The 27,130-nt window shown below is 40.1% G+C and overlaps 2 long non-coding RNA genes across 3 annotated transcripts in view; both read right to left on the bottom strand.

The window, feature by feature from the left end:
* LOC143737605 (uncharacterized) overlaps window positions 1-27,130 on the bottom strand; it is a 114,126-nt gene that overhangs the window by 14,560 nt on the left and 72,436 nt on the right. The gene's annotated exons all lie outside the window — the stretch shown is intronic.
* On the bottom strand, window positions 17,846-25,151 carry LOC143736636 (uncharacterized). Of its 2 annotated transcripts, none has more exons than XR_013203520.1 (3): window positions 25,049-25,151; window positions 18,406-18,530; window positions 17,846-18,081 (listed from the first exon to the last, which is right to left on the bottom strand). It is a non-coding gene; the product is annotated as an uncharacterized LOC143736636 (long non-coding RNA). The 2 variants fall into 2 exon arrangements; XR_013203521.1 differs by lacking the exon at window positions 25,049-25,151 and adding an exon at window positions 19,715-20,012.

Below are 27,130 nucleotides of genomic sequence, written 5' to 3'. Positions count from 1 at the left end.
AGTATCACAGTTGGGTTTAGTCAGAATAGACATTTTAAGATTTACAGATTATGAACATATTTATAGTGTTTTGAATATTATAAATAAATAAATCTACATATAAGTATCACTTGAGTTGTAGGGTATTGCACTAAACAGTGGGAGTATTGCACTTAAGGCATATGCCTTGGGAGGAGTGTTAACTGTTGAGGAGGGAAATGGCCTGTGGGAAGAAACTGTTCCTGTGCCGAGATGTTCTTGTGGCCAGTGATCTGAGTCGCTGTCTTGACGGTAACAGTTCAAACAGGTGGTGTCCAGGGTGAGTGGAGTCTGTGATGATTTTTACCTGCTCTCTTCCTCATTCTGGAAGAGTACAGGTCCTGGAGGTTTGGCAGGGGGCACCAGTAATCCTCTCCGCAGTCCGGACTGTCCGTTGTAGTCTCCTGATGTCTGATCTGGTAGCTGAACCAAACCAGACAGTGATGGAAGTGCATAAGACAGACTCAATGACGGCTGAGTAGAACTAAATCAGCAGCTCCTATGGCAAGTTGAACTTCCTAAGCTGGCGAAGGAAGTACAGTCTCTGCTGGGCTTTTTTTCACAATGGAGTCAATGTGATTGTCCCACTTCAGATCCTGAGAGATGACTCCACTGCTTCCACAGTGCTGTTCATGATGGTGAGTGGGGGGAGTGCTGGGCTGTTCCTCCTGAAGTCAGGGATCATCTCCACTGTTTTGAGCGTGTTCAGCTCAAGTTTGTTATAACTGTACCAGACAGCCAGCTGTTCAACCTCCAGTCTGCAAGCAGGCTCGTCACCGTTTCGGATGAGACCGATGACAGTGGTGTCGTCTGCAAATTTCAGGAGCTTGACAGTGGGGTTTTTAGAAGTGCAGTCATTAGTGTACAGTGAGAAGAGCAGTGGGGAGAGAACGCATTACGTATGCCGTATGCCAGTTGGTCAGCGCCGGCTTTTAAACAAGCAGATGAGATGCCGTCTGGGCCTGAGGCTTTCCTAGTCCTCTGTTTTTTGAAGACTCTCCTCATGTCCTCCACACAGACCTTAAGCTCAGGTTGGATGGCAGGAGGGGGAGGAATGGGAGTGCAGGAGGTGATGGTGAATGTGTGAAGTGCAGGTCAGAGCCGGTGTGTGGTGTGAATGAGGGCTTCTCATACCTGCAATAAAATGAGTTTAAATCACCAGCCAGGTGTTGATTGTCCACAGATCGGGGGGATGGTGACTTGTAGTTGGTGATGTTCCTCAGGACATTCCAGACGGATGATGGGTCGTTGGATGAAAACTGTTTTTTTTTTCAGTTTTTCAGAGTAGCTTCTTTTAGCAACTCTGATCTCCTTTGTCAGTCTGTTTCTGGCCTGGTTATACAAGATTTTATCCCCACTTCTGTAAGCATCCTCTTTGGCATGACAAAGGTGTTTGAGTTTCCCGGGAAACCATGGTTTATCATTAGTAAATGATAAGAATGTCCTGGTAGGAATGCATGTATCCTCACAGAAACTTATATATGATGTTACAGTATCTGTGAGCTCATCCAGATCGTTGGTAGCAGCTTCAAAAACAGTCCAATCAGTGCAATCAAAGCAGGCCTGTAGATTCTGCTCTGCTTAATTAGTCCATCTTTTTACAGTCCTTATTACAGGTTTAGCTGATTTCAGTTTATGCCTGTAGGTCGGTATGAGATGAACCAAACAGTGATCAGAGAGCCCCAAAGCTGCTTGTGAGACGGAGTGGTACGCATTTTTGATTGTGGTGTAACAGTGGTCCAGTATATCAATGTCTCTGGTGGGACATGTAACGTGCTGTCTGTATTTTGGTAGTTCACGGGAAAGATTTGCTTTTTAAAATCCCCAAGAATGATTAAAAGAGAGTCAGGATACCTTTGTTCTGTTTCAGCTATTTGTTCAGCCGGCTGTTGTAGAGCCGCGCTCACGCACGCGTCTGGAGGGATGTATACATTCACGAGAATGAAAGAGGAAAACTCCCGAGGCGAGTAGAAAGGTTTACAGTTTATGAAATGTGCCTCTAAATTAGGAGAGCACATCTTCTTCAGTGTTGTTACATCTGAACACCAACTTTCGTTAATGTAGAAACACAATCCACCATCTCTTGTTTTCCCCGTTAGCTCCGCGATGCAATCCGCTCGGAACAGCTGGAACCCCGGCAGATGTATTGCGTTGTCCGGTATGGCTTCACTCAGCCAGGTTTCAGTGAAGTACATAGCAGCAGAGTTTAAAAAATCCTTGTTAGTGTGGGTGAGGAGAAGAAGTTTGTCCGTTTTGTTAGGAAAGGGATCGGATATTCGCGAGATGAATACTGGGGAGTGCAGTGCGCAGGCCGCGCTCGCGGAGTTTAACCAGCACGCCGGCTCGCTTCCCGCGTTTCCATCTGACCGTGCGTTTGAACAACAACGCTGCCCCTCCGACGAGAATGTCCTGCAAGACGTCCTTAATGTTTTTGTGGGAACCATTATGCTTTTTGTCCAGGATTCAAAAGAAGAGCATTTGTTTAGTAACAAAGTAAAAGTCTTTACTGTCCCTTTCGATCAGTTAAAACATCCTAGCTATAAAATAAACAAAAATCTCTCTTTCTATCTCTTTTTTATTTATTTTGGAAGTTGCACTAAAAAACCTTAGTTTTCTCCTTTAACAAGCTGTGATTCAATATAAATATGCTTATGGTACCACAAATGCAGAAGCATGTCAGAGCAAAAAAAGCATAATTGTTTTAAGTTTGACAGCTAACAAAGATGTTCTTATTGAAAACAATCCTGTTGCTCTGTGGGATATATTTTGATAAATGTTTGTTTACAGTATACAATTAAATGCAATCAGTGTGTGTATGAGGTTAGACTGGTGAGAGCAGACAGCAGCCATCTTGTGATAAGTTTACCGCTCTCTTCTTGTTACATGCAGCATAACTGGAGCATTTCACTGATAAAACTTGTCATTGTGTGAAGTTTTTTTGTTGTTTAAGTACTAGATACATTAAACTGTATGTAGGGATAATTCAATGTCTATGCAGTAGAGTTTAATCAGATTATCTTGTAAATAGTAGGTTGTGTTAATTTCTGAATAAGTGAATCATTAGTCTGGGATGCTTGTACACCCTCAAGCTTGATTTCGAATCACGTTTCAAATCTGCAACTATCTACAGAGTCATTATATACTTTATGCTTCATTGCTTGAGTAAGATTATTTACTTGCACTGGAGATGTAGATAGTAATCAACACAGCCAGAAACTCTTTCAGCGAATACCCTCTAATTCATTAAATGGGCAATCTTCACCAGGCGCTACACTGTTTTTAATAATGTGACAAAAGATTGTTGCACCACAGACACATCTTTGTAGTATGTGACTGGGATATTTTAAATCTACAATGTAAAGCAATTTTTTTTGTACTGAGCCTACCATAGATCATTAAAGCATTATATTGGAAGCTTCATATGATGAGTAATGGGTCTCATCTGAATCATATATTTGGGTTCATGAGTGCAGGTCACACTTAGAACTCATCAGAACCTTTCAATATATTGAATCTTTCTCAGCAGCTTCAATATTAGTAACTGATCTTTTAGGCCCATCAATTGGATTCTAGAGTTTTGAACTTACTGGAGATCATATAGTGAGTTGCCGCACACTGCTACATCTGGACCTCTGTGTAGCGGGGCTCTCTCTCTTCTAGACGAGGAGCAAAAAATAAGGACACTACCTCTAGCTTAAACATGACTACGCCACCCTGTTTACAGGGAAATGTTAATACTTTGAATCCAAGATTTTACACAGGACACACAGGAACGTGATTTGTCAAGAAGGGCTAGAGACGTGGATACCAATAATACAAAAGTTTTATTTAAATACTCACAATAATTTTTAAAGATATAAAACTGGGTCATTCTCATTCACAATACAAAAGAGACCACAAGATAAAGGAGACCGAGGCTTAACGGCAGATGCACAAACTCAGTAAGCACAAGGCTTGTATATCACTCTCAGCACCCCGTGTACAAGTATCAGCACACACACTGCAATAAAGGCAAGAAATAACCACACAGCACTCTGTGACGAGCCCTCCACCACCGCGTAAGGGCCTACTAGTGGCCTACCATGAAGCCTCGGCTCCTGCAATGAGGGCAAAAAATATTACAGGTCTCAAATAGATCACAATCACAAATAACATTTAAACTAGTAAACCATATTACAAAAAATGAAAACATGAAAGTCAAGAAGGGTTTAGTACTAGTGCTGGTATACCCTCACTGACCTTCTACCAGCACTTTTAAAGATCACGAAATACTGTAAAACACAACGTAAACCAATCAGGACAGTCAGTAGCACAAACAATGATACATGAATATACTGGAAAAATAAATACCAAACACAAACACTTGGGAAGTGTGGAAGACACCCGGCGCTCACGGTGGCACGTACTGGAGAGCGAGCAAGCCTCACGCAAGACGACCTAGGCTGTGCACGCACACACACGTGTGTGGGGAACAGAGTTTGTTATCGAGATAATCTTTATGTAGACAGAGCAGCAGCATCAAATCAGCGTTGCCCACCAGGTATCACAGCTATTCCTCCTAAAAATACAAACATAAGCATACTTGCGATATATAAAAGAATGAGCGCTGTAAAAATTGGAGGTTTCACGTACCTTTAATTCATAAACCCGTCGCCCATCCACATCACGCATACAGAGGACACGGGATACACATCCCCGAAGCACGGGAATGCAAGAGGGCCTACAAAGAGAGCGCCGCCGCTCAAAGCTCACTCCGCAACCTATCCCGGCCGCTCAAAGCATCATGACACGGGACTACAAGAGAGGCATGTAACGTAAGAGCCGGAGCCGCGAACAACCGCGTACTATCCCGATGCTATAAACACAATCGTTTACACAACATCCCACATCGGTGTTCACTACCTACCTCAAAGCGGAAGCACTACAGGGACAAAGGGCGGTCCCACGGGCAATGACGCGACACTCAACCAGCAAGCACACGCAATAAGTGACTACATGTTCTCTTTTTTATATCATCCCACCCTGTTTGTGATTGGACCCACACTACCCCAAGCACATTAACTTGATTACCGGGCAACAATACGTCCCACTACATCTGCAACTAGTGGTCAATTTATATAATAGGTGTGTTCGACTTAAAGTGGCACTGCACAGACTGATCGGTGTATGACATCAAAGTGAAATACGAAGCCATCCGCTCTCGCTGTACTTTGATGTAATACACCGATCCGTCTTTGTAGACCGATTTGTTAAAGATTGATAAATACAGTAACAAATGTATTTTCAGTTTTCATTTTACTTTTAAAGATTTAGTTGTTTTGTTATGTGCCTATGTCATTGTTGTTGTTTTTTTCAAATATTTCTATTTAGCTTTGTTTAGTATTATTATTCAGTTGTAGCAATTTTAGTACTTCAATTTAAACTTTGTTTCAGTTAGTTAACAAAGGGACATATCTAACTTTCATTATTATCATTAAGGTTTTCAATAAGGGGGTGATCGATTGCAAAACCAAGTTTACCTTGGCATAGTTGAATAACAGCAGCTCGGTGGGTAAAATGGCCATACACAGAATCTCAAAATCCTATGTCACCTCCTTAATATGAAAATCTCAAAACTTTAAAACTGCAGCTGTAAAATGGCCGGATCAAACCAGTTCAGTTCAGAAAGTGACGTAACACTTGGGGGATTTCCTTATTTGGATCTGGTCTGTACCTTTGTTGCGCCCCGTAAATTTGCATATACACTGCACACTTTCTGGGTCCAGTTATATCAATGGTGGTCGTGTAGTCAGACACAGTTTAGTCGGCACACTAAGTTTACTGCTTTTGGAATTACAAATAAGAAAGTTTGGACGTTTTTAAAGGATCTTCAAAATGAGTCACGGTTGTTACTGCAGCGTTCCCGGCTGTGCAGGGAATGATGGCACTTTTAATTGTCTTCCCAAGGAACCAAATATTCAATGGGCATGGTTGATGTTTTTATACAACAAGACCCCTTTGAGCTTCAACATGCAATTATCAATATGCTCTGACCATTTAGCCCCAGACTGTTTCGAAAACCTTGGACAGTTTCAAGAAGGCTTTTCTACGTGGTTACTTCTAGAACATGTTGACATAACTACCGCAAGCTGTAAGTAATCTAACGTTATCTACTAGCTATAGTTATCTAGAAGGTACAGTTAGTGTGACAGTTTGGTTTAGTTGAAATATTTATTCGATAGTAGTTTAGATTCACTGGATTTATTCACACGTTATTATTTCAGAGTACATCACAACGCACAAAAGACGTTTTCTACCAAACAGATTCTCACGCATCACGTTATGTTTAGAGTTTCAAGAGGTGTTTGTGTGTTCCATGTGTAGCGTTATGACTGGTATTTACAAGGGAATGTTTCCAAGCATGTTTACTATGATGACTGGGTACATTTAGCAATTCCGTGTGTCTTTCACAACAAATTAGCAAACTATTCATAGTCCATCAAGTGTAGCCTACTGATTGCAGTTTGGCATATCATTGAGCGTTCTAGTCTCGTGCAGCTCATCTAAATATTCAAGAGCATACCATAAAAGGGAGAAAACGGCTCGTTTCATTCTGTGGCTATTTCTCAGGGTTGCATTAGGGCGTATAAAAGAGCCCCCGGGGGATTTTCAGCCCAACCAATGTTACATATCCTATTTGGTGACCTTAAGGAACAGTGTGAAATACCCTATAAAACCATTCTATCACCCCTTTAAGTTTAATATGTATTTATATAATATTTATATTTGATTTTATTTCAGCTTTATTTCAATTGATAATTTAAAAAAAATAGTTTTAGTTAACAACTGCATGTATTCTTTAAACTAAATTTTATCTTTTATTTTTGGTTTTCTATCAGCTCTGGTTTCTAAGGTATTGCCGTTGACTCATTTGCAAACCCATATTGGTCATCCACTATATATGCAACACATAGATACCACTGGAAGATGGACCCCAAATGTTCTGCCAACTCCTGTTCCCACTCATTCCCCATCACAAACAGCATAATAGCTCTTTTTTGTCAATAATAAGGAGCCAATGACTTTCCTGTGGTAAAAAAAACACCTTTTCTGCTCACAATGCGACGGCTTTATTGCACACCAAGTTAGATTAGACAGTGTTGCAGTGCATTTCTTCTGCTGAGTCTTGAAGGCCTCATACAAATGTGTGGAGGCAGAGCTAATCGTATAATTAATCTTTAGCGTTCATCGGTTCCTGGGATGCTCACCATAGGACTATGATCATGGACTGTCATGTTGTCAGGAATTTAAACAGACTACCACAACCCACAAGCACTCCCGGAGAGACAACATTGTTGATCTAGCACCTCCCAAAGCTTCTGTGCACTTTTCAGTCTGCATGGTCTGTCAATCCAGAGATTGTGTTTGTTCAGTTTCTTGAACACAGATTGACGTTTCAACAATTTTTCGTCCCTACATTTATGATGTTTTTATTTTCCTCAATATCCCTGATATTGTGCTTAATTTTAGAGAACACAAAAGAGAATTGTCTGACAACAGCTTTTTTATTACATGCAGTTAATATCTTTTTTTTTTGGTCCCTTTCTAGAGGGACAGAGAAATCCTGCTGGCAAACAATGATACTGAATTTGGAAACACACTATTATAATTGGATTGCTTCACTGACTGGTCAACGGTGCATAATGCACAGAGCAAAACAACTGCAATTTGCATGGAATATATAGCACATGCTTGTGATGAACATAATGAGGGCACACTCTAAGCGCCCTATTCCAACTTTTGTGTCTTTAATAATTTCAAGAGAATGTGCTAACCCAGAAATGTCACCACTTGCCGTGGCCCATCTGAATTTATTTGCCAGGAGACATGTTAGCTGTCAATAACACCAGAGAGCTGTGCTGAGTGACAGATCGGCATAGATTTCCCCATGCAGAGGTCTGGGTTATTGGGATTAGAATCACTTCCTTCCCAGAGACAGTTCTGCTTTCTTGATTATCTCTGCCTCAGAGCAGATAACCTGTCGGGACAGTAGCTTATGCCAGATACATGCTGGAAACTCACCATTCCATCTCTCTTTTGGCTTTGATGGTATTGTGCTGGCAGGATTTGGCTTTGTTTCAGAGCCTCTGCCTTGTTTTCCCTCTTCTTCTTCTTTGAGTAGTGTAGTCTTTTTCCATGAACCTGAGGTTATGTTGAACACTCATAGAACATTTGATTTACAACATTAAATCTCACCTGATATTGCCTTCTGTCCACCAAAGGTTCAGTCAAGGTTTAATATTATGTGCTTACATAAATCTGTAGACATTTGGATATTAGAAGGTGCTGTCTATTCTAGTGCCTTTAACCTATCTGCCACAGTTCTGGATTATAACATTTTATATATTTAAAAATGAAGATTGTAATGGCTGGTTGCTTAATAAAAAAAAATATATATATTTTTTTAAATTAAGATATAATTATTTAATTAATTGTAATATATATATATATATATATATATATATATATTATTATTATTATTATTACCTTATATTGGCTAGTGGACAGGTTAAGTTTTTAGTGTGTGTGTGTGTGTGTGTGTGTGTGTGTGTGTGTGTGTGTGTGTGTGTGTGTGTGTGTGTGTGTGTGTGTGTGTGTGTGTGTGTGTGTGTGTGTGTGTGTGTTTGTGTGTGTGTGATTGTGTGTGTGTGTTTGTGTTATTTTCAAACTAATGGCACAATCCCATCTTATTTTTAATGTTTTAATACTTTAAGACATGCTATACTTCAGACTTACCAAGCGAGTTATCACAACGGTGCACATTCTTCTGTAGCGTGGGAGTTCTCAAAAGAGGCAGCCCTCAGGTGGGCTTAATGGACTGTCTACTTGAGCAAATGGCAGCTCTCTCTGCTTGAGTGTGAGGTGAGGTGGGACTGCCTTCAACTTCTCCATGAAGATAAAGGGGTCATGCCACTGATTTCTTCTTCAAAGTGTGTCAGGGGTTGATGAGAGCTAGAATCAGTCTAATCAACCCTAAGTGGAGCCTCTTCAATGTTATTGTTTATCCCGATGATTGCAGACTCTTATCCCACAGCCTCATGTCAATATGCTCTTCCTCAAAAAGCAGCTCTTTTATGCAATGTTTTCCTCTATTCTTCACTCATGGTGCTTTTCCAGCTCCCAAATTCAATCTGATGTATTTCTCTCCACAGGTTTCTGCTGATTTTTGTATTGAAGTGAATGTCAGGTTTGAACCTGTCGTCCACTCTTTCTTTGATGCACTTTATCTATTATCGTGATTTACAGTATGTATGTATGGATGTAAAACTTTTTTCCCCACATCCCCCCCGATTTAGATAAATCATTAGGGAGGTATGAGAATTGAGGACAGCAGTTATAATCATTCATTCTTTTTCCGGCATGTGCAGGAACCGCTAGATGTACTAATTTATGTAGTATTTAAATTTAATAATAATTTAAATGTATTTAAAACCACACAGTAACCTTGATAGTGATGTGTACCATTTTGGAGCAGCTTGAATTTTTGGCTCAGACTAACTGTTCTGACATGTAGCCACCCGGATGGCAGTCTACCCGTCCAAGCAAGGTCATTCCAGCCAGACACGATCTTCAACATGACAGGTGACATATTTAACACCCTGAGTTTAAGACAGATTCAAAAAGTGGTCTTGTTTGTTGAGTAATTATTTGTATCGTTCAATAACACCTCAGATCGACAACATAAGTTGTAATCCTTGTATATGACACTTTGCCCGTAATTAAATATAAAATCTGACATAAGAAAATTAAATAGATTAGTGCTTGGTTTGAGCAGGTACAATGACGGAGGATTTTTCATTCTTCATACCGTCAGAATGTATCAAGCTGTATTTCTTCTACAAGTGCTCGACTAGATGTGGGTGTCTGCACTTCCATTGATTAGGACTAAATCTTTTAATGTGCTTTAAGTGCATTAATACTTTGCATTTTAAATTTCTATGATATTCTGCAATTATATACGGACACTGCAGTACTATTTACATTCTGTTGGCAACCTTGTGTTGTACACGGTTAAACTCAACAATCTCCCAGTCTATTCAGTGTCTGAGAAAGTACATTTTCTACACATTTTGTGTATCCGGCCCACAAGTGTCTATTTAGCGAGGTGAGTATTAAGACTCTGCAATGGGTTTGACATTGGACAGCTCAAGCTGTGTTTTGTCATTTTCCCTTGTGACAACACAGCAGTCACCCAGGTCCAGACACAGAGGGATCTCAAATATGTCTCAGGGACATCTAATCTCCTCTATTATTGATGCAGTTCCTGGCTTGTTATGGATAGTAAAAAAGGGACCTTTCATCAAGAGATTGATTTTCAATTAATTCATCATCTCGATTCTTCAGTTCTCTATAGTCATTATGGTGACGGCACATCTTATTTACTTCTTTAGGGTGACATCTAATTAATTCAACCACTCCGGAGATGGAATTCATCCAATCCACCCCTCAATGGTGCCTAATGAGAAAACATTATTAATTCACCTCAGACAGGAAATTACCCAGGTTGTGCTTTTTTTAGATGCCACCTGTTAATATACTGTAAGTAACTTGCAGGTAATATTATTTATCAATCTGGGGTCGGATTCAAAAAACTTGTGTAACTTAAGAATACAGTTAAGAATATTTTGTCTTCCCAAAAACATTTCTAAAGACAAAACTTAAGAATTTGTGTTCCTGGAAAGAACGTTATTAAAAATCATCATAAGAACTCTTGAAGTTAGGAAAACCTCCAACTTGCCTTAAATCCACAAAAGTAAGATGTTTATTGGGTTGTTTGAAATATTATGCATTACAACATAACATTAGCTTATGCATATAATAACTAGGGGTGCGCCGGTCCGATATTCAGTATGGCTATTAGTCCGATACTGGCCAAAATCACTGGATCGGATATTGTATGAATCGTGGAAGTATAATCCGATCCAATTCGATCACGGACCTTAGTCCTAAACTGTCCTACAAATGCTTAACAACACCTGAGAGACATGCCGTAAAGAGAGATGAGCAGCATGCGTCACGTAGGGTTGGCAGATTTTCACAAAAAAACCCACCCAATTGCTTCTTAAAAAATAGACAATCGTGTTTCGGGGTGGGAGAGGGACCGCAGACTTGGCAAGATTGGCAACACGTGAACGGCTAGAATGTGAGTGAGGTGAGACCTGTCAGCAATTATCATGTCAGCTGTGTGGAGCCATTTTAAACTCAAAGAAGAGAAAACCAAAGTCGAGTGCAATTTATGCAAAGTAAGCGTTTCAAGAGGTGGCAGCATCGTTGGGAGCTTCACCACCACGAACTTGATTAAACAATTGCAGAAGCATCATGGGAAGGAGTATGCTGAATTTATACAGATGAGGAGTGCCAAGAAGAAAAGTTTGCCACAACAACAAACATTGCGGGAAACAATTTAAAGGCGTGAGAAACGCCCCCCAGACAGCAACAAGGCAAAGCTGATAACGATAAGAGTTTAATTTGTGAGTGCCTTATTTTACTGTGTTCTATTGTACATTTTATAATTGGAGATACCATTATTTTTATGTTACTTATTTAAGGAATGACTACATAGAGTTCCCTTTCGAGGGAACTCGCGATGCGTCAATGACGTTTTGGGAACGTCCCTGCGTGAGTACGTCTGAGCACTTGTGTCAACTAGTCCAATGGCCAGAATGAACGTCACAGGCGGGTGACGTTATGACCAGGAAAGGATAAAAGCAGATCCGGAATTGCACCACGTTAGCTTCTGTGTCCCAGCAGCGCTCTGTGTTACTCTGTCTGTCTTATTTATTGTTGTCTTTCACGTTACACAAGCAATCCGATATCCGGACAAGCGTTACACAAGCAATCCGGGGCATGCGATGTCAGCCTTCGAGGGGGCTGCGGTTCCCTGCGGTTCGGGCCCCACTGCTGCTGAGGCATATCGTTGAGATCGCAAATTGATCTCACGGCGGGGTTTGAGACGGGCCCCGCCCTTTCTCAGCCTTTACCTGTGAGATCCAGTGCTCTCTCTCCGGAGTCGGAAGCCCGCCCTGCGGTTCCTTCCATTTCGGAAGAGGTAACGGTGCTTCAGCTGTCTAGTTCCGAGGAATTAGACATGCTGAGCATTGATATGGGGGAAGAAGAAACCGCAGCTTCTTCCCCAGTGCATGAGGAGCTGGTGGAGGTACTTTCTCATGCTGTATCTAAATTAAATATTGAATGGCCATCCGAGAAGCAAGGCGCTCGTCCCAAAAGTCTATAAGACGAGCGCTTTCTGTCATCCAGCTCTGTACCTCCACCAAGGGGACTTCCCTTTTTCCACGACCTGCATATTCCATATTCCTCCATATTTGAGTATTCAGCCCCCAGGTCCACGTCTATTCTGATATTATGGGGCTGAAGGAATATGGTTATAGGACGATGCAGCCAGCAGAACAACCACTGGCCAGTTATCTTTCTTCAGCATCAGCATCATCCTTGAAGTCCCCAATGCTGCCCACTAAACCTCTAAAAACATCATCTATGTTAGTGGGTCAGCAGGTCAGGCCGGGGCATGTTTGCACACGATGCCCATCCTGCAAGCATACTAGGCTGACCTGCCTAGGGACCTGGAGACTAGCGAGGGGGCGGGGCCTGACATAATTCAAGAATTGCGTCGGGCCACCGATTTATCTCTCAGAGCCACCAAGAGAGTGCACGCACTATTGGGCGGTTGATGGCATCGAATGTGGCTACTGAGAGACATTTATGGTTGAATTTATCGGAAATTAAAGATAAGGATAAATTCTTCCTCTTGGACGCCCGCTATCGCCTTCTGGCCTCTTCGGTGATTCTGTCAACACCGTTGTAGAGAGGTTCTAGGAGGCGAAGAAACAGGCAGAGGCGTTCAAACGGTACCTCCCTCGCCATCAACAGGCCCCTGGGGCTGCTGCGTGTGAGCAGCCCCAGCCGGTAAGCTCCTCATACCGGGCGCAACAGAAGGAGAGTGTCGCTTCTTGGACTCCTCCCCAAAAACCGTGGGGCGCAGGACGACACTCTCAAACGAAGCCTTCTAAGCAGCAGACCGATCTGAGAACCGTTCTGTTAAACTCCAGAGCTCCTTCCACGAGGAAACTTTATGCCCTGAAATGGAGAGTGTTTACCTCTTGGTGTCACCGACGACAGTGGGATCCAGTTAATTGTACCATCGGTCCGATACTTGAGTTCCTGCAAGATCGTTTCACGGCAGGGCTATCCCTGAAGGTTTATGTTGCGGGTATCGCTGCTTACCATGCCCCCTCGGGGGGTTCATCTATTGGAAAAGATCCTCTTATTACCCGTTTCCTCCGTGGTACCCTAAGGCTGAGGCCTGCAGTTTGTACCAGAATTCCAGCCTGGGATCTGGCTGTTGTTCTAGAAGGTCTATCTATTGCTCCTTTCGGGACTCTTGAGTCTGTTTCAGAAAAGTTTCTGACCCTCAAAACTCTGGTCCTTCTAGCTATTTCCTCACTAAAAAGAGTAGGAGATCTACATGCTTTGTCGGTTTCTCCGTCATGCCTTGAGTTTGCGCCCGGTATGGTTAAGGCGTTCCTCTATCCTAGGAAAGGTTACGTTCCTAAGGTTCCAACCAATATACCATGGCCTATCGTTCTGCAGGTATTCGGTCCTCCTCCCTTCATAGATTCGGACCAGGAAAAACTGAACCTCATTTGTCCAGTCAGAGCACTGGACACTTATGTACACAGATCTTCACACTGGAGAAAGTCTGAACAGTTGTTGGTGTGCTTTGGACCTCCTAAGAAAGGCCTTCCTGCATCTAAACAGATGGTCAGCAAGTGGATAGTCAAGGCTATTTCTCTAGCATATGAGGTTCTGGGCCAACCTTCTGCTTTATCTACCAGAGCCCATTCTACTAGGGGTATAGCTGCTTCCATGGCCCTTATGTCAGGGGTATCTATTCAAGAGGTTTGTGACACAGCTGGCTGGTGCTCACCCCTTACGTTTGTCAAGTTTTATGACCTGGACATTGATACCCCAGGGTCCAGAGTTCTCATGTCATGACATTGTAACACGACAGGTTCTCGGTTGTATGGCGTTCGGGCATTCTCGTTCCCAAAGCGGCATTGACACATCGCAAGTTCCCCGAAAGGGAACGGCTCAGGTTACGACTGTAACCATAGTTCCCTGAGTAGGGAACGAGACGATGCGTCACTTTGCCAAACCTCCTACATCCCTGTGATCGACTGCTTCGGCCTTTTATGAAGCTAACGCGGTGCGATTCCGGTTGTGCTTTTATCCTTTCCTGGACATGACATCACCCGCCCGTGACGTTCATTCTCGCCATTGGACTATTTGACTCAGTGCTCAGATGCATTCATGCAGGGGCGTCCCAAAGCGTCATTGACTCATCGTCTTGTTCCCTACTCAGGGAATTATGTTTACAGTCGTAATCTGAGACGCTTTGTGTTACATCCAGTATTTGGCACTGGAATTATATATTTTTTTTAATTTGCAGTTGCACTTTAAATTTCATTCATTGAATGGTCCTGAATAATTAAAAATGCTGCTACAAGTTTTTTTAATAAAAATTTAGCATCAGTGTTGCACAACTGGGTTATATTGTGGGCTATATATTTCTTACTTTAGGGTAGTAGAATATTTATTGCACTGTTTAAGCATGATGCTTTTTAGATGGCTAGGTTAACCACAGTGCATCCTCCTGACAAATGTGTTATTAACAGCTTAATTAAGAGGGAGAAATATATGGTATTGTATCGGTATCGGCGGATACTCAAGTTTGTGGTATCGGACATGAAAAAGTGGTTTCGAGCCACCCCTAATAATAACTCTACATATGAGTAAATGTGTACTCTGAACAGTCTGAAGTGGCAACATTGATCATCATAATTCTGTGTGATATGACTTTTTGATGAAATCGAAAGACAGTAACAACTTTACAAAAGTAAAATCAAATCATTTTTGATTGTGTAATAATTACAGCCTAATTTTCAACATCATTTAGCACATATGGAAGCGCCGATACACAGGACGTGTTCACTGTAGTAGCACACACACACACACACACACACACACACACACACACACACACACACGCACACACACGCACACACACACACACAGTATGTATTGACTCATAGAGAGAAAACGCAAGAGAGACAGAGCACAAATTAATGTTACAGACTGCTCCATCAGACTGGCTCTTTATAATAACTTCTTAAAATACACGCCACATTGAAAAAGTAACTCAGAGTATCGAATTTCCATCAAGCCATTCGTGACAAAAAATTGTATGCTCTTTTTCTTTATTTTACAGTAATCTGCAGGCAGTACAAAAAGATTGCCTTTGAGGTGTTTTTCATTGAAATGATCAGCGAATCAAGAACTTTTTAAGAACCGTTGCACACAGTAACATTCGTACAAACCTCTAAGAATTTATCTTACAAAATTTCTTGAATTCTTTCCTAAGATTTTCATGAAACCATCATAGTCTGACCTAACCCTGTATTTCTCCAGTAGCGTGATCTGATCTATTGCACATTGTGTTGTTGTCTGTGGTCAGTGTCTATTTTTACTCATGCACTGGGGGTCTGCAGGGCAGTGACTGGTGGTATGTGCCTTTTGCACGGTCTCTAGCCTCAATAATGTCCAGAGGTCGGGATGACCCCTGAGATTGATCCCTTGGTAATGACCATGCGGCGAAGGCTGATCTCAGGTCGACTTATTGTGGCAGAGGTGAGCAGCCCCTACAGGAACAACAGCAAGAAAAAAACAACAGCAATAGGGACAGCTTCAGTCAGGCATGGCCAGTCGATGTCTCTATCCCCCCATTGCCTACAGTGAAACATAAAGCAGCAGGCAAGAAAGGCAGTATAAACTCTTTTTTTCCTCTCCATATAATTGTCTATTAATTTTTGGTGCACAGGCTGTTTGGGTATTGAACATTATGCCAAAAGGATTTGAGCGTGTTTCCGTTTGACTGTATCCAAATCCCAGGAATCATGAATATGAAATATTTGATTGTACTGTATCTTTGGATTAGTTGCTGCATTAATCATGCTTTGTAGTGTTTCACAGAGAAACTGAGGCCATATTGTTTGTATGGTTTTAGCATTGAGTGGTCTGTGGTCTTATTTGTCCATATTGCAGATGGCTTGGGTTGGTATTTGTACTCTTTACTCATCAACAGAGCCATATTCAGAAGAATGTTTGGGTAGACTCTGTGCCAGCCCATCAATTCAAGCTCCTCTCCTCCTTAAAGGAATAGTTTCTGTAATCATTTACTCACGTTTTTGCTGTTTCTTGTATGACTTTTGATGTTCTGAATACAAAAGAAGACCCCATTAAATTTCATTCTATTGACAAAGACAGTTTAAACATTCATTAGAATATGTTTTTACATGTTCAACAGAAGAAAGTCATACATTAAGTCTATTAAGTTCCATATCAATTACAAAAGTATGACCTATAAGGCCATAAAACGGTTTAGCTCCTGTGTATTTAACCAATCTTCTATTGCCCTACAATCCATCACACTCTATAAGGTCACAAACCTCTGGGCTTTTGATAGTACCTAGGATATTTAAGTCCACTGAAGGAGGGAGAGAGTATTCTCATTTGACTCAGTTAAAATCTAGATTATAGATACATCTCTATAGCCAAGCATTCATATAATGCATCTCATAACCTTGTACTCCAGTTATTTAAGATCAAATGCACATGACTACGTTTGCTTAATGTTATGAACAGCAGTTGCATTAGTTATTTTCCATTTTCTTTTGTGTTTTATCTCGGGATGCCCATCTAACTAGAGTTCGTCAGCTCCAGTTTGGATCCAGCCTCTTGTGAAGACTTCAGATTCCCCAACACCTGTGAAGAGATGACTTCAACTCCTAAGTGTTCTTCAGTTGACCCAAGCTCTGAATTAACATGCACCTATGCTGCATTTTCTATATATCCTAATTATTTCGTTAAACATGTATTCAGTACTTAATTGAGCTCATTGTGTCTCCCTTAAATTAGTGAACTGTGTGATTTGTATAAATTTCTGAAACACACACAGTCACATGCTGCTTCGAAACATATACCGTATAAATAAATGTGAATTGAATACAGGTTTGGAATGTCATGGGGGTGAGTACATGATGACAGAATTGTCATTTTGAGTGAACAATCTCTTTAAGTATACCTGAAGGACACATGAAGCCCCATAACATGTCATAAGTGTAGACAATAAATATGCCACTGTAAGATAAAAAAATGATTGTGGGGAGATTATGGTGTTAAAGAAAAAAAACAGCCTTGTATTCTCTGTACAATATTCAATTGTGTGTATCGTTCTAATTACTCTGATACGTCTAGAGAGAAGCACGACAGTTAGAGAAGCCACTCTTAAGCAACTAATCTCCACTTAAGAATGTATACATGATCTACCTTTTGCCCCTCAGATAATCAGCATAAATTAATCTAGGCCTGACAGCTGTGTGTGTGTGTGATTGTATATGAAAATCAGTGTTCCGTTGCAGAGGACACTCTAAGATAAGAGGGAGAGAGACTCAGGGTAGAGGCAGGGTCACGCGGAGAGTGTCTTGTCTCATTTACATTTCCGGCTATGACACAGGAAAGGTGCATGCTGGAGACGTTACGTTCCTCACTCTCTGACAGCATCTTCTTGTGCGTCTAAGGGTTTCATTGGTCCAATCAATTGTAAGTTTTTTTTTTTTTTTTATCTCGCAAAAACCCAAAATTTTGGGGATTTAAATGTAATCAACATGTAAATTACACTGGGACTGTTATGTCAAGAATCACAGGATCCAAATGCGAATAAAGGTAAGGTTTATTTATCAACAGGAGGATAAACAAGACAGGAAGGCAGGTGAAGTCTCTGGTCGGCAGTAGGTCCCTGGCAGCGCAGGGTGACGGCAGTGGGCTGAACACAGTCCTGGAGAACGAGGATGACTGAGGTGATCAGAGAAACCCTCAGCAGGCAGGACCTAACATCGCTGGCAGAGAGACGCACGATAATCCATGAGACAGAAGAACCAGAAGGGAAAACTGCACTAAACAAAAGACCAGACAGAGAATCAGCAACAACGATCTGACACTGAACATGACAAACACAGCACTACATATAGGACTATAAACGAGGCACACCTGCCATTGATCCGATTGCTCGTCAGCACAGCTGACGCTGATAGACAATCAGATCAGAGCAGTGACACACAGAATGTACAAGGAAACCCGCGTGACAGGGACATGTAAATTAGCCATTTTATCATAATGTTGCTTAGTTTGGCATCTGGCATGGCATTCTGTTTATTTATCATGATTCTGACTATTAACAGAAAGGTCAAGGCATCAAAATTAGAAATGGACTACCTTTTGTGTGTGTTTTTGTGTCTGATAGAGATGAAGAGTGAGAGAAAGCCAGAAAGGCCATGAGTCAATCCTTCGCTGAGCTCTGCCTCCTTGGTTACTGCTGCTAGCAAGCTTCACAGAACAACCTGTAGACATGAATTGGATAATTTATCAATAAAGCTCATAAACTAAAGTGTTATAAATTTGCTATCATTAAGTGATCTGACAAAAGTGTTTACTGTATTTTTAGATAAATTATAGAAATTATCTAAAAATACAGAAAAACAAATTGCATCTAAACTCACAGATCCACCAGAGACATACATTAGAAAAGAGTTTAGGGTCAATGTCAGTTGTATTTTAAATAGTGATATCACAGTAAAATTATAATGTCAAGAATTGCATTTATTCTTTAACAGTAGGCTACATTTTGAAATGTTATAGATTCATGTTATGGATTGACTGTAGTTTAAATAAACACATATTAAATTTAGTTTTAATTTAGCCAAATCAAGAAATAGCCTAGTACACCCAAGGCTGAAATTATCTCCACAAAATGATTTAAAAAAAAGTTTAAAAGGTGTCTTCAAAATAAACAGTTTGGATTGAATTAACTGCAGATGTCTAATAAAAGTGGTATTCCAATGGTGGATCGTTGTTTTGACGCGTTCCTCACTTTAAACTGTAGAAACGGTCCAATGGTGCAATAATAGCCACTTTTCCACCATTTGAACGAACAGTTCTCATTACGTAACCAGCTGTTCCGGTTTCAATTTCCACTGTGGGGCTGATAACGATCGGTCTTTGGAATGTAATACAAAATCGTCTGTTGTTGCCTTGGTAACGCAAACCTTTACAGATGATATGAGATAGCGACCTCTTTATGAAGGATAGTCAGATATTTATTTTAATTGTATTATTAATTTGTGTTTACGTCTCTCAAATAGCGCGCTAGATAGAAACTGATAGCCAGGCAACAGACAAGTGACCAATCCTGAGTTGCGACGTCACTTCACGGATTCTTCCAGCAAAGTTCAGAACGGTTAGACCTTGCAGAGAATTCCGGGTCGAGAACGGTCTGTAATCGTACCATGCCGTACCAAACTCAAGTGGAAACACAACTGAAACCGTTCGGCCGGAATTCATGTATAACTGTTCCTAAAAGGTACTGTCCGGAATTCTGCTGGGAAGGACCTCTTGGAACTTTAATTGAATACCCTTGACTTAAAGGTTTAAAACAAACCCCTAACCAGAAGAATATCAATACATTGCCTTGAAAGCTGATTTAATATCAAACTGTAAAATGCAACTCAGCAATTAAAAGTCATACTTGAGTCCATGGGAGAAGATTTATTTCCTCCCTCAGATATCACTGGGCTATTTTGGCCTTTCCCCCTAAGCCAAAACATAACATGTTCTTCAATTTAGACAAATTGTATAGTTTAATTTTACCCCTGCTCTCAACCCATTTCATGGCCATTTATGCCTGTAATCTGAAAGCTGTGCTGTTGGTCTTAGATGGCAAAATATGTCGCCAACATTCCAGAGTATTTAGTCTGCAGTGGAGTTAAAAGTGTAGAATAACAGTCAAAAAATGTTCAGAGTTAAAATAAATGTTCAGAACTGGAGCAGCCCTCCCTTCCCTTCATCCTCCCCCGCCTGCCTGAATTTTTCTCTTTCCATCTCTCCCTAACTGACAGGTCAGTCTGTTTTACTTGGAAGAGGTCCTGGTGGAACAACATTGAGATCGTTTTCGACAGGAAACTGCAGCAGCTGACTTCCATTAGGTAAATTGTGAGGAGTTTCAAATGAACAATCTTGTATTGTCAGGTACAATTACCAATGAAATCCAGCTTTCTGGTGAGTGCAGTGAAATGATAAAATATAAAGCTCAACTTGATGTCTTATAGCAGCGCTGGTTTCAATTACTAATGGTCTAGGAAGTTAGACTGGAAAGAGCGTGTCTGAGGCTGTCAGTGTGAGCCTATAAAAAGCCATACCCATGTCAGAGGGGACAATGAGACTTTTGATGCCTTTTATGGGAGCAAATGTGGGTCACTCATGAATAAACTTACTCTTCTTGTAACCTTTTGCGTTATACAGCCCAGTAGAAGTGTTTTATTAATGTTTAAGTCAAAATGAATAGTTTACCCCCCTATTTCTCTAAATTTATTGGTCCTGTACCATGACCCTGTGCAAACAGTAGCGTCATGAGTAAATCTTGCCAGTTTTGCGTTGAGGGCTTTAAAAGGTCATTTTTTTCGTCTCTCTTTTTATTAGGCAGCATAGCCTAGTTGAAAATTATTTAAAAGGATGTTATAAATATTTTCAGATAATATAATTGTATAACTTAACTAATTTTAGTGATTTGTTCTTTCCCCATATTTAAAAATGTTTAAAAATATAATATATTTCCCTCATATTTTGAATGTTTAATCAAACTTGTAGGGTCATTAAAAACAAACATCCTTCCAGATGTCACTTTTGGCCACTGCTGTATATAATGTGTAAAACAATATCATTCAAAAGTTTGAGGTCAATCAAATATGCATTAAATTGATCAAAAGTGAATAAATTTAAGTTTAAACTATTTTAAAATAGGGTAAGGGTTTGGGTTAGGGTTTAAAACGTTAAAAAAATTAAAAAAGTTATTTTAAAATGTAGTAATATTTCACAGTATTACTTTTTTTTACTGTATTTTTATCTTATGTGCAAGGTCACTCACTGTCCAGGACCGCAATTGTTATTTGCAAAAGTTAATTTTAAGGGACGGAACCAGATTGGCGGACCCGTACATGCTCACTCAATGGATGGACGATCTGACAGGATTAACGTTAACGCTAGGCTAACTCCGGTCTAGTGGCCTGACTTCTACACCTATCCGATTGAGAAACAGAGCGTAAAGAGAAACTGAGGGCATATAAATCTTTAGATGCCTATAACTATGTGCTGAATGGTCATGTACAAGACTTGTGTGGTACGATCCGCAGTTCTGCCTAGCCAGCGCCAAGAAGACGACAATGTGAAGAGTGACATTACAGAGCAATTTTAATGATGTGAATATTTTCAAGAAATAAAAATTCCAGATACAGCATATTCATTTTTCATTGATTCTAGCACCCAACAACACAACAAGATGACATTCAATAATATACTTTTGTAATACTATAATATAATTTTGTCATATTTGGCCCTCACTTTTTCAGTGGGTTAAATGCATGAATGGTTATCAGGAAGGTAAGGGCATTTCCACAATGTCTAAGATCATATATATTTTCTTCATCTTGTGTGAGAGCTCTATTCAGAGTGCCCCTTCACCACCAGGAAGACATGGCACAGAACAGCACTAGTAGGGGCCACCAGGCCCCTAATGGAGAGTGATTTATTGAATGGCTTTGGCTTGCTGTTGGCCCTGGGCCTGTCTCCTAATTGAGCACCTGGTGCTGTATGGGAAAAGTTAATATGATATAAATTGATACTGTGGCAGTGGCCGTGGCAGGGCTCGGGAGGCGGCATGGACTCATGCCTGCTTCCCTACGGAGATAGGACCAGATGCTCTAGGAGGCAGGCGGAACAGCATGGGAACACTGAGGTGACAGATAGGCCTCACGTGAGGCTGGAGGGGTGGGCCAGAATCATCTGGCTGCAGATGTTGAGCTGGAGTTTCTAGTCATTGGTTCTGATACCATCCATGCTGAAACAGAATACTGGAAAATTGTAAATAATGGCAAAATGCAGAAGCCGTCTTGTGATTTATGGTGCTTTGGCAGAGTGATTACTTTACTTAGTTCACAGATTACTGTTGTTTACTACAACTAAATGAATGATGTGTAGCACGTAGTATATTTTTATCATCCAAAGGGTCAGCAAAATACATTCAAATATGAAACCTCATTATTGGGGAAAATGTGTGTTACTAGACATATCTTCAATTAGTCATATCAAATTATTAGAAGCCAAGCACCGAAGGTGTGTAGGCACCTATTGTAATCGTTGGTGTTCCAACTATTATTATTATTATTATTCTGGTCTGGAAGTCTATGGCAGCCCATAGAACCGCTTGAGGGAAAGTTATGAAATTTGGGACACAGATAGAGGACAGTCTTACCTGTCACCATAGGAAATTTGGAGGCTCTAACTCAATCCCTCTAGCGCCACCATCTGTCCAAATTTGTACACATGTTTGCGCTAATAACTTTTGAACCATAAGAGCTAGAAAAAAAACAAAAAACATTTTTTCCTCTATGACGGCATTTTAAATTCTGCCCATTTTGGGCATTGGCCATTTTGAATTTTGTCATAAAAGGCTATATTTTACGAACGCATTGGCATAGCATTACTAAACTCGGTATGTGTCTTCAGCACCATGCCCTGACACAACTCAAAACGTTTCAGGGCAGCGCCACCTTGTGGTCCTCCTAGTTGTCCGATTTTCAAAATGTTTCTTTAGGCGGTATCCCTTGAGTGCTTTGACATATTGACACCAAACATTGCATGTGTCATTGTCATCTTACTCTGATCACACCACAGATACGTAACAGTGCCACCTATTGGTCAAAAGTAATAAACCATTAAATTAAACAATTAGTGATTGTTTATGAATTTTCTGCCATTTTGCCTAAAATAATGTCTTTAATTACTCATTGTTGTAGTTAGTCTGATGCTCCCAGCCTTGTTGGCATGACATATTGTGGTCTTTGTGCTTGGTCCCCGATAATTGCTGCTTGCAGCTATATTTTTTAGGGTTGTAAAAAATTCCCTCATGTCACGATTCAATATATCACCATACTGAACTCACGATACGATATTATTGCGATACTCCAAGACATTTGATAAAAGGTTAACAAAAAATTTACTGTTGATTAAAATGCTGAATTGGTATTACATTGTGGGTGGAAATGAAATGGTGATACCAGAATAAAAATATTCATGATTCTGAAGCTGAAAATACAGAATTATTTTAGACGAATGTGCTTGCACTCTGTCACTGACTAGATATATTTAAAATAATGCAAAACACTTTTTACTGAAAAGAAGACATTTGGCATTATCAGGACCCACAAATATTACCCCACTGCATTATAATACATTATTCAATATCATATGTATATAGTAGTTTAATTAAGTACTTACACTAACACTCTGTAAACTTGAATTTTTTTCACACAGTAATTTTCATTGTGTGTAAATTATACACAATTCATATTGTCACTATCCACGATACATATTAATACATTTTTGTATTGCAATATATAGTGACACGATATATTGTTACACCCCTAATATTTTTTATTGCACTTATTCGCAAGCAATCTGCGTATGTAACATTATGATCATAAATATAAACAAATAATATTATGTATTAGACTAGATCAGCTAGATTGCTTAGCAACCTTTCAATATACATTACCATTGAAAAATCAGTAAGATTTATTTATTGAATATATATATTTTTTTTTCAGCAAGAACGCATTAAATTGATAAAAAAAAGTGACAGTAAATAGTTACAAAAGAAAAATGCTGCATTTCTGAACTTTTTATTAATCAAAAAATTTGTACATTGACAATAATACGAAATGTTTCTTAAGTGCCAAAACAGCATATTAGAATGATTTCTGAAGGATCATGTGACACTGAAGACTGGAGTAATGATGCTGAAAATTCAGCTTTGCATCACAGAAATGAATTACATTTTAAATATATTAATATAGAGAACAGCGATTATTTTATATAAGATGGCAGGTAGCCACTCTCAACCTGTATAAACCCTATGGAGTGACAGAAAATCCAATTTTACCATTTTTCCTGTTGTCCCTTCATCGAGAGAGAGAGAGAGAGAGAGAGAGAGAGAGAGAGAGACAGAGAGAGAGAGAGAGAGAGAGAGAGAGAGAGAGAGAGAGAAGAAAAAGTGCCTGTTCTTTGTGGGTCCCCCCTGAGGACTGTTATGTCTTGGCAGTTCACTCCCACAAACGAAACGAAGTGCCAGATCCATTCAGCAGCCCTGTTCGTTTCTCTGTCCCTATCCAGTCCTCTTACCCCAGCAAATCAGGTGCTGAATATACAAAACCTATGCCCACTGGCAGCTTCAGGCTGCAGATCAGTGGGAAGGGGAAAAAAGACAATCTGGTAAAAAAGTATTTCTCAATATATTTCTTACTCTGCCTAGCTACATTCTGCCAAACTCACAGTCCAAAGCACACAGGCTTATCCAGAATAATCTTCTAAGGGAATTCCGCTCTGTAACTCTTCTTAGTACTCCTGTGTCAATACAAAGTCTTGCATGGCTTTGGTTGGATTTACCACTTTCCTTCTCCAGTTAGACTTACAAATATTCCTGCCTGAGTGCATTTCACTTTTCACAGTTCGCATGTGATGTTTGTTCCATAGGAAACAGGAGTGCTGGAATTCGATTGCAGTCTAGACTGCGGATTGGAAGAAATACAAATCTGAAGAACTAAAGCCACTTATATTAGCTTGTTGTTGTTCAGTTTCACAGTTTAGGATGTTTTCCAGCAGTACTTCTGACGCCAGTCATTATGGCTACTCTGAAGTGACCAAAAACCCCACATAGATCCTACAAAGGACTGTGTCGATTTATTTATTCACATATTTATCTTTAACCCAGACTCACATTCCTCGGTTCCTTCAGAGATTGTTTACTCACCACATTATGTTTTCATTGTGTTCTGGCAGAGCACGCAGATCTCGACTTGTGTGGTAAATCCCGATGTTAAGAAATACTGAGACTGTGTCAGAATGGTATGAGCCTCTTCTCTTGGCTGTGTATTTGTATATTTCTTTTCTCTTTCATCCGCCCATTGGTGCAGAATTTGAGTACTTTCTGAAAATAGTAGCAGAATTTGTCAATTAAAAGCTTACATTAAATTTTAAAACTTGGAATATGACATCTTTTAAACCTAGAATCTTCTTCTAGGCTACATCAAACATTTAGCCATAAATGAATTATATGTAATGAAATTACTGTGTAGGCATGCATATTACTCCTTTTTAAGAAAGTGTAAGTAATCGGTTTATTCATTTAGATGCATTTAGCTGGTCAGTCACCCTGCTTTGGACTTTGGCTAAGAAACCATTTACAAATTAGCGGATTATTTTTCACGCTAATGACAAAATGTTGAATGTTTTTGGTCTTTGAAAACTATTGCATTGCCTTTTAGATCCCAAAGAACTACAGTAAAATGTGAGCTTTCTTTATTACCAAGCACAAAGATCCTTCACATGCTCATACAGTGAATCAGATGGGATGATGTGCAAGTTTTCAACAGCCTGCATGTGGTTGCTTTATTTTTTGTTTATTTTTTTATGAGTGTATCTGGACAATATTGAGTTTCTCTGGTCTATCCTTCCACCCGTGTAGGCTGATGAGTCTTGACATCATGCCCTCTATGTAGCACCACAGTGTCTGTTATGAGTGCAGTTCTCTGTACTCACCTGCACTCAAGGAGAGAAAACACTGGCTTCCGGCTTCTGAAATCACAGTGCCACACAGCTATTCAAATAAAAAATTTACACTACCTAGACATTTTTATGAAAAAAAGAAGTAGAAGAAGAAAAATAGAGAGTGTGGGAGGTAAATGGGTCTCTCTCTCTGGAGTTTATTTTTAATTTTTAAGTAAACTCTAAAAAATAATCTACAATATTGGAAATGCTTTTATTGGTCAGGCTAGTTTAGGTGAATCAGAAAAATTCCATGTAACATAGAGATCCTTCTGTTACTATTGCTCATGAATTGCTCATTTTACAAACTAAAGTATACTATTGAACCACTTAGCAACCACCCAGAACATTCTAGCAATCACATATAAAACTTTGGGCTCAGTAATTATTTTATTTTACTTTATTTTATTTTATTTTATAACGGTACAAAATATTTATTGTAAAGAGGTTCAGATGCCATGGGAAGAAGGAGGCGGGAACCGGCGAACATTCAACAAACTTTTAATATCCAAAGTAAAACAAATACAAAAAAAAAGAGTATAAGGCAGCAGCCTCTCACGGACGACTGCGGTCCACACAAAAAAGAAACAAAACACCAGTTCAGGCCTGTTCCTCTCCATCTTAAGCGTCGTCACTCCTCCTTTTATGCTTCCGCTCCTCCATGAGAGATGCGAGACCGGTGCGTTTCACAGGTGACGTTCATCATTAATCACGCCACCGGCCTCGCGCCGTTCTCTCACGTCCCTCGACCTCGTCTTGCTCGGCAAATTTATATTTCAAATAAAAACCGTTCTTTTGAACTTTCTCTTTGTCAAAGAATCCTGAAAAATGTATATCACAGTTTCCACAAAAACACACACACACACACACACACACACACACACACACACACACACACACACACACACACACACACACACACACACACACACACACACACACACACACACACACAGTGTTGGGGAGTAACGGAATACATGTACCAGCGTTACGTATTCAGAATACAAATTATGAGTAGCTGTATTCCGTTACAGTTACAATTTAAATAGTTGGTATTTAGAGTACAGTTTGAAATCAATGGATTACATGACAATACTTCTCTGTTTCACGAGTTTATTCACCCTCTAAATAAATTAAAGCAAATCCATGCATTTCCCAGAAGAAACAAAAAATGCACGGTTTGCGTGATCAGTGAAGTCACAATGGAGTCGGAAGAGGAGCAGCAGGAGCTAGAGGTAGATGGAGCCGTAACAACAGATCCAGGGCAAGAATACGTTTCTATCTTGGA

This window comes from Siphateles boraxobius, unplaced genomic scaffold (genome assembly GCF_051911475.1).
Source record: "Siphateles boraxobius isolate OS27281-9 unplaced genomic scaffold, OSU_SipBor_1 130, whole genome shotgun sequence".
Classification (NCBI taxonomy): Eukaryota; Metazoa; Chordata; class Actinopteri; order Cypriniformes; family Leuciscidae; genus Siphateles; species Siphateles boraxobius.
The sequence above is the reverse complement of the archived record's forward strand: the minus strand, read 5'-3'. Positions and strand labels throughout refer to the sequence as shown.